A 12,582-nucleotide genomic window follows, 5' to 3' on the forward strand; every position below is an offset into this window, starting at 1 on the left:
GCCTCCCCAAAAGCTTTATTGTGTGCCTTGACTTTCTGGTTTGTTTCCCTGCTGAATAACTCAAATCTACTTAAGCAAAGACCTTGTTTAGATTTTGTTTTAATATAAGGTTTAGATATGACTGGTTGTAATTCCTATACCTGTGCTGTCGGAAAGCATAGTAAGTATAGGAAAGTATATGTAATTTATTACAGTGTGGTATTGTGAGCTTGTTAAAGATAAAACATGATGGGAATGATGGATTCTAACAATTAGTCAGATGTGCAAAGTCTGTTTTAGCTGATTATAGAATTTTAAAACAACTCAAGCTGAAAATATCTGAATGTGATCTGAGCTGACCCTTTAAATTCAGAAACTAATGGTTCAATATTCTCCCTCACAATTTTCTGTTTTTGAGCAGAATTCATTAATTACAGAAAATCCTATAGATCCTACACCAGTAAACCAGCTTAGAAAAATCTGAATAACCGCCATGTTTGAGTTCTTTCTGAATTGATGGGCTACAGTTTTTCCTCAAATGCTTTGGTACATTTTTCTGATCAGAATAAACATTTTTATCATTTTTTTTTAAATTAGGAATATATCATCTGGATGCCTGTATCTCATTATTTGGCCTGTGATGTCACCGTCTACACCTTTTGGTCCACATTCTGGACATATCAGCTCCTTGCAATCAAATCATTTACACAACCACCACTGCTTTGGATATGGGGGCAATTTTCATGCAACCCAGACCACTTCTTGTAGATGCTTTAATCCTTATCAAAGGTATTTATTTAAGGGAAATATTAAAATTTAATGTGATTGAAATAAATCAGTACTGAGCACATTTAAGGATCTTTGTGCAGGAGATTTAATACAGGAAGAGCTGCCTTAGAGCTCCCACGTTAGCTTAACATTCCTTTCCTGAATATTTTGGCCAGTTAACTTTGGAAAATTGTTGAAATTCAGTCCCAGTTGAGGGTTTTCCAGCATTTTCCCAGCTATTTTAAAGTTATGCCCCAGTATCTCAATAGGCTTCAGGACAGGACTTTGATTAGGTCACTCCAAATCTTCAGTTTGTTTTTCTGAAGAAAAACAAACTGAAGATTTGTTTTTCTTCAGTTCTTCAGTATTCAGTTTCTAAATACTTTCTGAAAGTATTCAGAAAGTTTTTCTGAATACTTTCAGAAAAACAAACTACCAGTTTGTTTTTCTGAAGAAAAACAAACTGGTAGGCTTGCTGGTGTGTTTGGGATCATTGTCCTGCTACAGAGCCCATGTTGGTTTCAGGAGGTTTCAGGCAGCTTGGCGTTCTCCTTCAGGAGAATCCATGGCTCCATTTATCACAGCAAGTCTTCCAGGTCAAGAAGCAACAAAACAGCCCCAGACCATCATGTTACAGTAAAACATAGCAGCATGATTTACTGCTGGTATGAGGTTCTTCTTCTGAAACCTATCGTTACTTTACACCAGATGTAACGGGGCACACACCATCCAAAAAGTTCAACTTTTGTCTCGTTAGTCCACTGAATGTTTTCCCAGAAGTCTTTGAGATCTAGATGAGACGAGGCTTAATGTTCTTTTTGCTCAGCCGTGGTTTTCATCTGGGAACTCTGCCATGCTGACAGGTTTTACCCAGTTTATTTCTTATTGTGGAGGCGTGACCTCTGACCTTCACTAAGGCCTGTAGTTCTTTGGTTGCAGTTGTGGGTTAGTGACTTCTTGGATGAGCTGTTGCTGCAGACTTAGGGTAATTTTGATTGACCAGCCACTCCTGGGCAGCTGTACTGCTAGTCTCAAAGCTTTAAAACTGCAGGTTTGGAATATTTTTCTCCCTTAATTATGAATACTTTAAATTAAAAGTTCTATTTTGCTTCTACTTGTGTTATCTTTGACTAATATTTAAACTGGTTTGATGACAAACATGCAAAAAAAGAGGTAATCAGGACGTTCAACTTCATTTGTATTCTTCTTTCAAATGTTCATCAGTACCGCCACTAGGTGGAGCCAACAGATAGCACATGTGAAAAATGGATTTCAGTCACTCCTCTCTAAGGTCAAGGCTGCAGCTTTTCTACTGTTTTTCTCGTGGAACCTTTCATAATAAGGTGCAACGTTGAATACAGAGACAAGATTCTGAAAACAAAACTTAAAAATAACAACAACAAAAAGATGTATAACATAGCTATCAACCACATGATCTCTGACCTTTAAAGGAAAGAATTGTCTGCAAGACTTGTTGTTTCATACCATGTGGGGGAGATTTGTCAGTCACCAACTGACAGCAAATGACGGCAGACCTCAGAGTGTCCTTTCATTTCCTACTTTGATAATGGGATGAACGGACGGACAGACGGATGGACGGATGGATGGATGGATGGATGGATGGATGGATGGATGGATGGATGGATGGATGGATGGATGGATGGATGGATGGATGAATGAATGGATGGAAAGAACAAATGATTAATAATCTGGTCTGCTCTTCAGTCCACCAGGTGGGGATAATGCTCTTGTAAGCTATTTTTTTTCTAATTCCAAGTGAAAGAAGAAGCTTATGACAGCGTATTAGGGCAATTTTGGATTAAAAAAAAAAAAGAAGGAGCAAATTTCCACCAAAAAGTGTGAAAAGTCTGAAACTTGCAAGAAACTTTCTGGATTGTTCTTAAAATTTCAGAGTTTTTTTAGAGGATATTTAGTCCTCCTCGTTTCCTGTCTGCAATGGCCCCAAAACCTCGCTGTAGAAGGAATTCACATCCAAGAAGACTAAACTTATTTCATGTTGTCATAGTTAAATCTTTTTTAAATTGCAGGAGTAAACAACATGAAATCCCAGGAGTTTGACCCAAATGACCCTGACAAATTGAGAGGTCGAGACCAATGACTCTGAAAACACACGACTGATGGATTGAGAATCTGCCGCATTGCGCCTGTAGTTTTGTAGTTGAATTTTCCTTCAACCTATAATGAGATGATTGTTTGCTTCTTACTCACTAAAGGCACAAACACTTCAGTTATTACACGTATATTAGTTATGTTGAAGTTTCTGTATCATGAAGTGTACATTACAAACATTACAGATGTTTATTACTTCTTGGACTTTTGCACCCACTTTGTAATTTTCCAGTATGAAATACAGTTTTAAGGCTGGAATTACCAGTGGATATGTCAGAAAATAACCTGTGATGTAGAAAGCTCCCCCCCCAAAAAATCTCAGAAGTCTGGAATATTTAACCACGCTCCTCTCCCAGGCAGAAGAAGAGCTGTCTTCTGGGGACAAATTGACCACCATCCCCTGAGCGTCTGCATGAAGCCTCCCGTCCTCTGCTCAGCCTCTCTGTGTTGATATCGTCATCTGTTTTTGTTTGTCTGTTTGTTTGCTCGCCTTTAGCCGAGTTTGCGGCTGAACGCCGCTTTCAGTTGTGTGACTGTGTGACAAAGTGTCTTCTTGTGTGTGGATTTGCTTGGTGACATTTTCCATCGCAGGTGTGACATGTCGCTCCCCTGACAGCCTCCTGCACCACACACAACAACAACTGTTTTCCAGTTTTACCTGCCTCCCACATACACACTCACACACACACCTCAGCGTCCACCTCTGTCTCAGCTCTACTGCTCGACAAGCTAATTTAGCCAATTACACGCAGGTGTGATGCTAATTTCCCCGAGCTGGCAGCCAGCTCCTGGAGGAGGTAAAAATAGCATAATTACACTCATCTGTCCCTCTGCAGGCAGACAGGCTCTCCCACTGGGTGTCGGCTTTACTGCCACCGCCAAACACACAGAGCAGAGAGACAAACACTCACTGTTGGCTTAGATCATAGACAAGAAGGCAGCAGACAATATATGTGGATGGATGGAACCGTCTGTATGGAGGAATTTCAGATGCGGCCGGTGTTGCGTTTTCCCTCTTTGTTTGAGGCTTTCTATGGATTTTTAGTAATACACTGCAATTTCCTACAAGAAAGGAGAAACAGACTTTTAGTGTGGCGGGATAATTACGAGAAGCTGTTTTTCAAAGCAACAGGGTTGGATGTGTCATTGTTAGAGTTGTGTGTGAGGAGAGGAGGAGGCTTTTTTTCAGAACTCAAACACAAAACAAGGTCAGCATGAGGAGAAACTGACTGAAGTGTTCACAGTGTCTCCCTGCAGAAACAGTATAAAATAATGTGGCATCAAATGGAACCGGAAAACAGGCTTATACCGATTATCTACAAAATGTCTTCAGTCTTTTTTTAGCAACAGGTTTAGGCAAACACAGTCCATACTGGAAACGCTTGTTAAAGACTGCAGCACAACGTAGAAACCCAACAGGAAGTGGAAACTCTTTGTGAGATAGTGTCTCCCAACCTGGTTCTCAAGACACACTGCCCTGGGTGTCTTAGATGCTTCTCTGCTTTAACACAGTCGAATCAGAAGATTGCAGTTCAGCAAACATCTGTTAATCAGCCATCAGATGAAATTTTTGCTGAGGTGAAGCAAAAAAAAAAAAAAAAACACCTAAAAAATGCAGAGTAGTGTGCCTTGACGACCAGGGGTTGAGAAGCACAGATAGGGTACGAAAAGAACGCAGAGGGGGAACCATTACCTCATAATCAATACTTCATCATGGATTTTTTTTGGTTATGGTTTCATATTAGGTCCCTTTTAAGCCATGGTTCCACAATAAACAACCTTTAAAACCTTTTTATGAATCATTTATTATCACATCATACAAGTCAACTCAGCACAATGTAGGTGTTTTAAATAGAGCATCTTGTACTGTAGGACCAAATGGGTGTGGCCTACAACCAGTGGCAGTTCTGGCATGAATGCTGCCCTGAGCAAATACCTCCTTGGACGCCTCCATCACCTACATCACCTCTACACCTACACCACCTACAACACCTCTACACCTCCATGACCTACACCACCTCTACACCTCCATCAACTACACCACCTCTACACCTACACCACCTACACCACCTCTATACCTACACCACCTACACCACCTCTATGACCTACACCACCTCTACACCTCCATCACCTACACCACCTCTACACCTCCATCACCTACACCACCTCTACACCTACACCATCTCTACACCTCCATGACCTACACCACCTCTACACCTCCATCACCTACATCACCTCTACACCTCCATCACCTACATCACCTCTACACCTACACCACCTACAACACCTCTACACCTCCATGACCTACACCACCTCTACACCTCCATCACCTACACCACCTCTACACCTACACCACCTACACCACCTCTATACCTACACCACCTACACCACCTCTATGACCTACACCACCTCTACACCTCCATCACCTACACCACCTCTACACCTCCATCACCTACACCACCTCTACACCTACACCATCTCTACACCTCCATGACCTACACCACCTCTACACCTCCATCACCTACATCACCTCTACACCTCCATCACCTACATCACCTCTACACCTACACCACCTACAACACCTCTACACCTCCATGACCTACACCACCTCTACACCTCCATCACCTACACCACCTCTACACCTACACCACCTCTACACCTCCATCACCTACACCACCTCTACACCTCCATGACCTACACCGCCTCTACACCTCCATGACCTACACCACCTCTACACCTCCATCACCTACACCACCTCTACACCTCCATCACCTACACCACCTCTACACCTACACCACCTCTACACCTCCATCACCTACACCACCTCTACACCTACACCACCTCTACACCTCCATCACCTACACCACCTCTACACCTACACCACCTACACCACCTCTACACCTCCATCACCTACACCACCTCTACACCTCCATCACCTACACCACCTACACCACCTCTACACCTACATCACCTACACCACCTCTACACCTACACCACCTACACCACCTCTACACCTCCATCACCTACACCACCTCTACACCTACACCACCTACACCACCTCTACACCTCCATGACCTACACCACCTCTACACCTCCATCACCTACACCACCTCTACACCTCCATCACCTACACCACCTCTACACCTACACCATCTCTACACCTCCATCACCTACACCACCTCTACACCTACACCACCTACACCACCTCTACACCTCCATCACCTACACCACCTCTACACCTACACCACCTACACCACCTCTACACCTACACCACCTACACCACCTCTACACCTCCATCACCTACACCACCTCTACACCTACACCACCTACACCACCTCTACACCTACACCACCTACACCACCTCTACACCTCCATCACCGACACCACCTCTACACCTACACCACCTGCTCCCCCTGGTTGGTGAACAACCAGGGGGCGCTTGTTCACTATTGATTGCTCATGGAATTTTATCTACAGAAAACTTGTTCGGTTTATGACAGATTTTTTTTCTTGTTTTTTGCTTGCTTGTCTTTGCCAACCCCGATACAATGGCCCTCTGGGAGGAGAGCCATATTTCCCATGTGAGAAACTGGGCACCTTTGAGGAAATGTGTTTCAGTCAGACAGACAAAGTAATGGTAAAAATTTTTTAAAAAGCACATCCCTTTCTATAGTATTATATATCAGTGGTAGGACGTGCCTAATCTTTCCCAAACTGTTTCAGTTTTAACTTTATTTATGGTTAATAAGCAGTGACATTATGGAATTTGCTCTGTGTGTCTCTATGCATCTGAGATTAAACTTAATTGTTTAACTTTGTAAGCCTCTAATGATTTATCCTTTAAAAGTCCAGACAGAGAGGTGTGCTTTCTTTCCATCATTTTCACTAGTTCCTTTTTAACAGAAAGTATTTCTACAATCAGGATTCAGACAACAGAAGGAGCTTCTTGCTACAACAACCAGAAGTTGCTACTATTCTCTCCGTAGGAGTATTTGTCATGGCTCCTTTGTTCTGGTTCAAAGACCTGAGTGTAGAAAGTTGCTGTTGTTTTGCAGCTCCAACTCTTTGTGTTTCACAGAGATTAATAACAGATACGATCTGGAAGGTCTGACACTATTTCACCTGATTACCTGACAACCACCATGCTTGTTTTCTGCAGCAACACTTACCATCTACAGTCTGCTGCACACAGCAAAAGCTAAAAACAAGTCCGGCTGTTTTTTCTTTCTTTTTCACAAGCCACAGAAGAAATAAACAATGTGAGAAGATGCAAAGGGACTGTTGTGGCTGATCGTTATCCAGCCAGTCGCCGGAGCGCCTTCCTGTCACCTAACTGGACTGGAGGAGGTGCAGATATAAATACAGTTTGAAATGATTTCTCTATTGCGACCACTGCTGTCTTACAGACATATGAAACATGTTGGTGAAGTCTTCCCACCTGCCAGGAATAAGAAATTGGCCCTCACACATAACCTCCTTATCTACATTCCTGCCGTCACATAGTCTTTGCTTCTTATGGAGTGTGTGTGATGACTGTGTCCATATGGATGGCATTATTCTACACCCTCACTTAGATCCAGATGGAGCTGTCAGTCTCTGTCACACAGCGGTGTGCTCCAAAGCCCTGCTGAGACACAACACACTCTGACACATGAAGGTTCAGAGTCTGCTCTGAGGCAGTGCTTCCTCTGGAACAACACTAAGGTTTTACAGATGAGAACAAAATTAGCTTGTTAGTGTATTATTACTTTTAAACATGAAGTTGCATTAGGAACAAAATCTTATGTTAAAAATGTAAAATATTAATAAAACAAAATATTACTTTCAGAGTCATGCAGGCTGGAAGGAGAAGGTTAATGTTGCTAATTAAAATGTTTCAGGAACTGTTTAGCATCTGAAGATAATCAGAAATTTGGGCAGTTTGCTGTTTTTTGAAGCACTGAGTTGCATCTTTGAACTAATTCCATTTAATATCAGCTCTGCAAGGACTCAGCATGTTCTCCCTGTGTGTGTGTGTGTGTGTGTGTGTGAGTGTGTGTGTGTATGTGTGTGAGTAGGGGAGTGGGGTCCTCTCCAGGTACTCCTGCTACAGAGCCAAAAACATGACTGTTTGATTAAATTGGCATCCATCCATCCAGATAGACGAATGAATGGACGGATGGATGGCTAAATGGATGGATCCATTCTGGTAGGAATGTTCTTATCAGGAACAGGGTTAGAGCACCATTTCCAAATTTACTATTATTCACAACTTGTATAATTACCAATTACCAGAAGTAAAAAACAAACAAATTGGAATTCCTGCTGAGGTCATCATAGGAAGGAATTACTTCTCAGTCCAAAGCTCTTAAGAAACGGTTGTAAACGGCATAATGTGGAGCATTGTTGTAATGATGTGCTGAGTTTTGGAAACTTCTTAAATAGACAGAGGCTCAATTTTAAGACACTAAATTGCAAAGTCAAATCTCTCTTAAGTCATGTTTCATATATGCAACATTTCCATAATAACTCAAGGTAGCATGATTGTGCTATAAGATGGCACTATGTGCCTGCAAAGCACATGATGCTGCCCCTTTAATAGGTCTGCCTGAATCCATTTCATTTGTTACTCTTTGAAATGCACATTTGGCCTCAGAATGTTCACCATGTCACCAGGCTGTGTATCAACACGGGTCACTCTGAGCTGTTTTCTCCTTGGTAACCTTAAAGTTACCTTGCTGCACAAATTGTGGGCTCCACCCTTTGACCTTCTCTGCAAACACAGCAGACGGCCAAGCTTCATTATCTTGTGCCACCTCAGATGAGGTACCCCCCTCGCCCCTCCAACTCTCCACCCGTAACCCCATCACCTCCTCCGTGCAAAAAGTGCAGGGACGTGATTAACGGCCCATGTTGGTGAGCTGAGACTGTCAGGAAGCCTCTGATGAGATTGAAACACACCTGCACAGTTTCTTTCTCTCTCTTTCTACCCACCTCGCTCTCTCCACTTTCTCACACACACACACACACACCCCCCCCCACACACACACACACACACACACACACCTATACAGGTGCCGGTGAACTATAAGGACAATTTTTCCGAACCAGTCACAGTGGTGAATTATGGGAGCACCCCTTTTCACTTGTTCTACAGACTGGCTGAATGTGTCAAAAAATCTTTTATGAGCCACTCAACTAAGATCTCAGTTAAAATTGTGTATACACACTACAGAACTCTAAATATAATGACCTGACTTTATGCAACATTAACAGGACATTGATAATTAGATAGATAAGCCACGCCCCTGACATAACAGTATATTATAAGCACCAATGAGAATTGCAAGGACATTTAAAATAAGACTTCATAGAATGTCCCTAAAATATATTAAAGTACCCAAATGAACATCAAATGGATTAATTCACACCCTGCAATAATGGTAGTGTTCATTTGTCATGAACACAGGTATGGACTACAAAAATCTCAGTCCAAATATGAAAAAAATAATGATCAAATAGAAATATGGTCACCAATTGATTTCCCTTGTTCATTACCAATGGGGTAATGTTTAGATCTATACAAATTAAAATGTATAATGGAATAAAAACAACATTGTTTTTATTGCAATTTTTATTTTTTGGAGCAAACCAAAACACAGGCTCTTATCAAGCTTAGTTTTTCAAAACAGTTTGACTAAAACCTTTAAACCCAAGTTCTTCTAGATACCACACAATACACATGACTCAAACAAAACAAAAAATCCTACTTAAACAGATTCAGAAGCAAACAAATCTGTTTCAACACCGCTGCAATTTCTGTAGGAGACCAGGGCCATTTTTGATTTCTCTGAGGATGGTCCTTTTCAGGATAATCTACAAACAAGAGAGACAATTTTACTTTTTAAAATATAAATCATATGTGGGAGTGTGCTATAAAAGTATGCTTGTGATAAAGTTTTACATTCCAGTTCTGTTTATTGTGTCCATTGAAGAGAACCCTTTGACAATTTGATTTCTCAACGTGCAATGAATTAAATATGTATCCACCTAAAATTATTTTTCTCCAATTTTTTTATTATTATTAAATTGATTACCAAGTTGTGAAACAGTGCATTTATTACACATAGAAATCAAGAAGCTACAACCCTGGTGTGTCAAATATAAACTATCACTCAAAGCTTCATTTTATATTACACTGCAAGCTTTATTACCTGTTACAGAACAAGGTCATGCTTGTCATGATTCATATTCTGTCCTGTCGATTCTGTGTTTAAGCAGTGTATTACTTGTTCATAATCAGCAACTAACTTTGTAAGATTGTTTCAGCCTTATTTTTTAAAAATTGCACAGACCCAACCACTTCTCTGCATGTTTCTTACTGTGCTTTTTAAAGCTAAGGATAATACTCAATTCTTGTAACATGTTATGATGAGCCTTAAGTCAGAATCTCTAAACCTTACCACTAAGTAAAGAACCACCATGAATAGGAAGACAGCCATACCATCTTGGGGTTCTGAGGGTTTTTCAGTTGGTGGAATAATCTCCTTTCCCTTTCCTGCAATACATTAGTAATACTTCAGGCCAACAAAATAAAAGATACAAAATTTCAAATCAGTTACTAAATGACCAATGAAAGGTTAATTGAAGTAAGTCATACCAGAAGAGTTCCCATGTAATTCAACAGGAGATTGAGGTTTTCTGCATCCTGTCAAATTAGAGATACAAAACAAGTTGTCTGTTATATTAGTCTTAACTGCACAGAAACCTAACCTTTAGCCAAAATTAAAGAACATTATTATATTGTGCAATGATTACTATGTTAAATTATTGAAAATAAATTATTAATCAGGAGGAGGGGGAGGGTTGTTAAGGTAGTCATATCTTATACTGTATCTGACAGCTTTTAAAAACATTAATTTAGAATTAACACCATGGTAGAACACTTTCGAGTAAAACTGTATATAGAGCTATGGTAAAGCTAGGCTAGTTGTTTGGGAATAGTATTTAAAACAAAGTCCCAATGATTGCCAGCAATATTACTCTATGGGTCATCTACACACAGCCCTCATAATGCTGTCCCCTGACAGGAACAAGCATTGCTGGGACTGTGTCTACTCTCCCAAAAACCCATGTCCACTAAAATCCCTGTCAGAAAAATTAGAAAGATTTCCAAGTCAGAAAGCTGTTCACCTGGGTTTCAGGAAATGAAGATAGTGATCCCATCGGTTTATCACATACAGTTTTGTCAGAGTGAGCAGAAACCTGTGGAGAAGACAGCAAACGAGTCATTAAGATTCATTTAAAATTAACTTCAACGTAGAACACCATAGAGTAACACTCTATAAAGAGCTACGGTAAAGCTAGGCAAATTGTTTGGCAATAGTCTTTTAAGCAAGGTCGTAGTGATTGCCAACAATATTACTCTTCGGGTCATCTACACACAGTCCTCTTAATGCTGTCCCCTGACAGGAACAAGCATTGCTGGGACTGTGTCTACTCTCCCAAAAACCCATGTCCACTAAAATACCTGTCAGAAAAATTTGAAAGATTTCCAAGACAGAAAACTGTTCACCTGCATTTCAGGAAACGGGGATAGTGATCCCAGCAGTTCATCACCTACGGTTTTGTCAGAGTGAGCAGAAACCTGTGGAGAAGACAACAAACGAGTCATTAAGATTCATTTAAAATGTACTTCAAGGTAGAACACCATAGAGTATCACAGTATAAAGAGCTACGGTAAAGCTAGACAAATTGTTTGGCAATAGTATTTTAAGCAAAGTCCTAGTGATCGCCAACAATATTACTCAACAATATTACTCTTCGGGTCATCTACACACAGTCCTCATAATGCTGTACCCTGACAGGAACAAGCATTGCTGGGACTGTCTACTCCCCCAAAAACCAATGTCCACTAAAATACCTATCAGAAAATTAGAAAGATTTCCAAGACAGAAAGCTGTTCACCTGGGTTTCAGGAAACGAAGATAGTGATCCCATCGGTTTATCACCTACAGTTTTGTCAGAGTGAGCAGAAACCTGTGGAGAAGACAGCAAACGAGTCATTAAGATTCGTTTAAAATTAACTTCAACGTAGAACACCATAGAGTAACACTCTATAAAGAGCTACGGTAAAGCTAGGCAAATTGTTTGGCAATAGTCTTTTAAGCAAGGTCGTAGTGATTGCCAACAATATTGCTCTTCGGGTCATCTACACACAGTCCTCTTAATGCTGTCCCCTGACAGGAACAAGCATTGCTGGGACTGTGTCTACTCTCCCAAAAACCCATGTCCACTAAAATACCTGTCAGAAAAATTTGAAAGATTTCCAAGACAGAAAACTGTTCACCTGCATTTCAGGAAACGGGGATAGTGATCCCAGCAGTTCATCACCTACGGTTTTGTCAGAGTGAGCAGAAACCTGTGGAGAAGACAACAAACGAGTCATTAAGATTTGTTTAAAGTTAACTTCAACGTAGAACACCATAGAGTAACACTCTATAAAGAGCTACGGTAAAGCTATGCAAATTGTTTGGCAATAGTCTTTTAAGCAAGGTCGTAGTGATTGCCAACAATATTACTCTTCGGGTCATCTACACACAGTCCTCATAACGCTGTCCCCTGACAGGAACAAGCATTGCTGGGACTGTGTCTACTCTCCCAAAAACCCATGTCCACTAAAATACCTGTCAGAAAAATTTGAAAAATTTCCAAGACAGAAAACTG

General features: G+C 40.9%; 1 long non-coding RNA gene across 1 annotated transcript; it reads right to left on the minus strand.

Moving 5' to 3' along the window:
• Positions 1-9,472: 9,472 nt before the first annotated feature.
• On the minus strand, positions 9,473-11,404 carry LOC148152734 (uncharacterized). The gene is made up of 4 exons (XR_015761996.1): positions 11,050-11,404; positions 10,517-10,564; positions 10,361-10,414; positions 9,473-9,732 (listed from the first exon to the last, which is right to left on the minus strand). It is a non-coding gene; the product is annotated as an uncharacterized LOC148152734 (long non-coding RNA).
• Positions 11,405-12,582: the final 1,178 nt, after the last annotated feature.

Source organism: Poecilia mexicana, unplaced genomic scaffold (assembly GCF_051168715.1).
Source record: "Poecilia mexicana isolate PSO_F unplaced genomic scaffold, ASM5116871v1 scaffold_22, whole genome shotgun sequence".
Taxonomy (NCBI): domain Eukaryota; kingdom Metazoa; phylum Chordata; class Actinopteri; order Cyprinodontiformes; family Poeciliidae; genus Poecilia; species Poecilia mexicana.